This window comes from Schistocerca americana, unplaced genomic scaffold (genome assembly GCF_021461395.2).
Source record: "Schistocerca americana isolate TAMUIC-IGC-003095 unplaced genomic scaffold, iqSchAmer2.1 HiC_scaffold_1453, whole genome shotgun sequence".
NCBI classification, from domain to species: Eukaryota; Metazoa; Arthropoda; class Insecta; order Orthoptera; family Acrididae; genus Schistocerca; species Schistocerca americana.
Window position 1 is genome coordinate 20,001 of NW_025725536.1, and position 5,000 is coordinate 25,000.

Sequence of the window (5,000 nt, forward strand, 5' to 3'; positions counted from 1 at the left end):
TCCAACTACGAGCTTTTTAACCGCAACAACTTTAATATACGCTATTGGAGCTGGAATTACCGCGGCTGCTGGCACCAGACTTGCCCTCCAATAGATACTCGTTAAAGGATTTAAAGTGTACTCATTCCGATTACGGGGCCTCGGATGAGTCCCGTATCGTTATTTTTCGTCACTACCTCCCCGTGCCGGGAGTGGGTAATTTGCGCGCCTGCTGCCTTCCTTGGATGTGGTAGCCGTTTCTCAGGCTCCCTCTCCGGAATCGAACCCTGATTCCCCGTTACCCGTTACAACCATGGTAGGCGCAGAACCTACCATCGACAGTTGATAAGGCAGACATTTGAAAGATGCGTCGCCGGTACGAGGACCGTGCGATCAGCCCAAAGTTATTCAGAGTCACCAAGGCAAACGGACCGGACGAGCCGACCGATTGGTTTTGATCTAATAAAAGCGTCCCTTCCATCTCTGGTCGGGACTCTGTTTGCATGTATTAGCTCTAGAATTACCACAGTTATCCAAGTAACGTGGGTACGATCTAAGGAACCATAACTGATTTAATGAGCCATTCGCGGTTTCACCTTAATGCGGCTTGTACTGAGACATGCATGGCTTAATCTTTGAGACAAGCATATGACTACTGGCAGGATCAACCAGGGAGCTGCGTCAACTAGAGCTGAGCAGCCGGCCGCCCGGGAGTGTGTCCCGGGGGCCCGCGCGAACACGCAAGCGTCCGCTCAATTATTCTGCAAACAGGAGGAGGCTGAGCTCCCCTGCACAATACACCTCGAAACCCTCTCAGGTCCCGGCGGCGCGCAGCGCCGTCCTAAGTACTTGGTCGGGTTCGAGAGAGGCGCAATCGCCCGGAGTTTGGCGAGTAGACGCTTTAGGTGCGACCACCCGTGCTCCCAACTGAGCTTGCCGCTGCCGACAGAGGCCCGGGAGCGTGCTGTCGTGGCATTGCCGGCGGGAGACAACACGCGCCACCTACGGTGGCCGGCAGCTCCAACGCCAGCGCCACAGAAGGACAAAAGCCCCACTTGGGTGCCGAAGCGAACTCTCCCAGCACAGCGCACGCGCCAACACGTCCGCACAGCTGCGATACAAACCACCTGCGAGAACCGCAGAGGCGACCGAGCAGCAGACGGCGTCGCGGCGCCGAGCGCCGGGCGGCGGCGCATCCTCAGCGCACACAGTCCTCAATCGGACCAGCACACTGCAGATGTCCACCGCGCTTCGCACCGGGCCCGCGAGGACCTACTTTGGCCGCACGGCGCCGCGTGCAGGGTGCGCCGGCGCGCAGCTGCGCCGCCTGCCGCCTCCGTCGGCCGGCGCGCCTGCCACTGGCCGCCCCCACCAGCCGGCTGTAGCGCGTGCGCCCACGCACCGCGCGGCCAGCACGCCGGGAGGCCCCCCCTCACCGGCCGGGGACGGTCCCACCCAGCCACCGCCGCGTATCGCTTCACACCCACATGCCATTCACGTTCGTGGGCATGGTGGGTATCGCTGAAACAACCGGTTGGTAGCTCAACCGATCGTCGCCATCACTGATTCACCTCTAGCGAGAACAACCGCACCACAACCGTTTACCAGTTGTTCATTTGCGTAACGTCACCAGCAAACGTAGACGTCCATCGCCATTTGCAAATTCAACGATTGTTGCATGCCTGTGTCAGGTGTCACGACACACTATGTCTGCCCACATACACGCAACAACATGTGCACGCTTCGCGAACACGTGGAAGGTGGCCCCCGTACGTATGCGATGTCCATTGCGCGAACGACTGTCAACCGGCCTCTGTCGCATGTCGCAGATGTGGAACGCAGTGCACCATGCTATCACGGTGTGTGAGAAGAGACGACTACGTCTGACAACACGCGCCACTACATCAACAGACGGCTCATGCTGATCGCCATCCACGGCATACCATACTGCAATCCAGCTCTTATAGGGAGACGACACGTAGCTGAGTGCACAATATTTGGACCGTATGGTTCGCCGTTGTTGGCGCAGTCGTGGTACGGTCACACATGTACCACGATGTATCATTCAGTACATGAGGACCAATGTGCAGTACAGTGTGTGATTTGGACGTACAACATCAGCGGACAGTTGACACACGCCGTACCACAACGTAGGCTGTGCTTCGCCATGCAAATGCCAATGAACAACTGCGAAGGGCATTGAGCATGTACGTCCTGCTGCCATCCGCATTACAGTGTATAGCTGCAAGGTGTTTAACATGAAGCGATACTCTGGGGACCAGGCAGTGCGAGTAGCAAACTATATTGCGGGGGTTGCAGTTAGGCAACACCACACTAATTTAACGCGTCGTATGACAATTACAGAGCAGGTTAAGGCCCAACGTGTGTTGGGTTAAGGCCCAACGTGTGTTGGGTTAAGGCCCAACGTGTGTTGGGTTAAGGCCCAACGTGTGTTGGGTTAAGGCCCAACGTGTGTTGGGTTAAGGCCCAACGTGTGTTGGGTTAAGGCCCAACGTGTGTTGGGTTAAGGCCCAACGTGTGTTGGGTTAAGGCCCAACGTGTGTTGGGTTAAGGCCCAACGTGTGTTGGGTTAAGGCCCAACGTGTGTTGGGTTAAGGCCCAACGTGTGTTGGGTTAAGGCCCAACGTGTGTTGGGTTAAGGCCCAACGTGTGTTGGGTTAAGGCCCAACGTGTGTTGGGTTAAGGCCCAACGTGTGTTGGGTTAAGGCCCAACGTGTGTTGGGTTAAGGCCCAACGTGTGTTGGGTTAAGGCCCAACGTGTGTTGGGTTAAGGCCCAACGTGTGTTGGGTTAAGGCCCAACGTGTGTTGGGTTAAGGCCCAACGTGTGTTGGGTTAAGGCCCAACGTGTGTTGGGTTAAGGCCCAACGTGTGTTGGGTTAAGGCGCAACGTGTGTTGGGTTAAGGCGCAACGTGGGTTACGTTAAGGCGCAACGTGGGTTACGTTAAGGCGCAACGTGGGTTACGTTAAGGCGCAACGTGGGTTACGTTAAGGCGCAACGTGGGTTACGTTAAGGCGCAACGTGGGTTACGTTAAGGCGCAACGTGGGTTACGTTAAGGCGCAACGTGGGTTACGTTAAGGCGCAACGTGGGTTACGTTAAGGCCCAATATAGGTTAGGTTAAGGCCCAATATAGGTTAGGTTAAGGCCCAATATAGGTTAGGTTAAGGCCCAATATAGGTTAGGTTAAGGTACAATATAGGTTAGGTTAAGGTACAATATAGGTTAGGTTAAGGTACAATATAGGTTAGGTTAAGGTACAATATGGGTTAGGTTAAGGTACAATATGGGTTAGGTTAAGGCGCAATATGGGTTAGGTTAAGGCGCAATATGGGTTAGGTTAAGGCGCAATATGGGTTAGGTTAAGGCGCAATATGGGTTAGGTTAAGGCGCAATATGGGTTAGGTTAAGGCGCAATATGGGTTAGGTTAAGGCGCAATATGGGTTAGGTTAAGGCGCAATATGGGTTAGGTTAAGGCGCAATATGGGTTAGGTTAAGGTACAATATAGGTTAGGTTAAGGTACAATATAGGTTAGGTTAAGGTACAATATAGGTTAGGTTAAGGTACAATATGGGTTAGGTTAAGGTACAATATAGGTTAGGTTAAGGCACAATATGGGTTAGGTTAAGGCGCAATATGGGTTAGGGTAAGGCGCAATATGGGTTAGGTTAAGGCGCAATATGGGTTAGGTTAAGGCGCAACGTGGGTTACGTTAAGGCGCAACGTGGGTTACGTTAAGGCGCAACGTGGGTTACGTTAAGGCGCAACGTGGGTTACGTTAAGGCGCAACGTGGGTTACGTTAAGGCGCAACGTGGGTTACGTTAAGGCCCAATATAGGTTAGGTTAAGGCCCAATATAGGTTAGGTTAAGGCCCAATATAGGTTAGGTTAAGGCCCAATATAGGTTAGGTTAAGGCCCAATATAGGTTAGGTTAAGGTACAATATAGGTTAGGTTAAGGTACAATATAGGTTAGGTTAAGGTACAATATGGGTTAGGTTAAGGCGCAATATGGGTTAGGTTAAGGCGCAATATGGGTTAGGTTAAGGCGCAATATGGGTTAGGTTAAGGCGCAACGTGGGTTACGTTAAGGCGCAACGTGGGTTACGTTAAGGCGCAACGTGGGTTACGTTAAGGCGCAACGTGGGTTACGTTAAGGCGCAACGTGGGTTACGTTAAGGCCCAATATAGGTTAGGTTAAGGCCCAATATAGGTTAGGTTAAGGCCCAATATAGGTTAGGTTAAGGCCCAATATAGGTTAGGTTAAGGTACAATATGGGTTAGGTTAAGGTACAATATGGGTTAGGTTAAGGTACAATATAGGTTAGGTTAAGGCGCAACGTGGGTTACGTTAAGGCCCAATATAGGTTAGGTTAAGGCCCAATATAGGTTAGGTTAAGGCCCAATATAGGTTAGGTTAAGGCCCAATATAGGTTAGGTTAAGGCCCAATATAGGTTAGGTTAAGGTACAATATAGGTTAGGTTAAGGTACAATATAGGTTAGGTTAAGGTACAATATGGGTTAGGTTAAGGTACAATATGGGTTAGGTTAAGGTACAATATAGGTTAGGTTAAGGCACAATATGGGTTAGGTTAAGGCGCAATATGGGTTAGGTTAAGGCGCAATATGGGTTAGGTTAAGGCGCAATATGGGTTAGGTTAAGGCGCAATATGGGTTAGGTTAAGGCGCAATATGGGTTAGGTTAAGGCACAATACGGGTTAGGTTAAGGCACAATACGGGTTAGGTTAAGGCACAATACGGGTTAGGTTAAGGCACACATTGTTGTAAGGAAAGGTGTTTTCGGGGGGGGGGGGGGGGCTGGTTTGTTGATTGTGATTATCGTAAGTAAATGACTGCGGCATCATCTGATTTGCCACGTCAGGGTGCACCTTTGGCTCATAACAGGCGGCGCTCTGATTCCATGCTTGTGGCAGACCTGTGTCTTTCATTCGTGCCATTGTTTGTGTGGTGTGACAGGAGGCAGTATTGTGATGTTGG

At 51.7% G+C, this 5,000-nt stretch overlaps 1 non-coding gene across 1 annotated transcript in view; it reads right to left on the reverse strand.

Moving 5' to 3' along the window:
- The window catches only part of LOC124568201, a 1,910-nt gene extending 1,256 nt beyond the window's left edge, over positions 1-654 (reverse strand). Inside the window, exon 1 of the ribosomal RNA XR_006971167.1 lies at positions 1-654. This exon is cut by the window's left edge and continues 1,256 nt beyond it. This is a non-coding gene — a ribosomal RNA (small subunit ribosomal RNA).
- Positions 655-5,000: the final 4,346 nt, after the last annotated feature.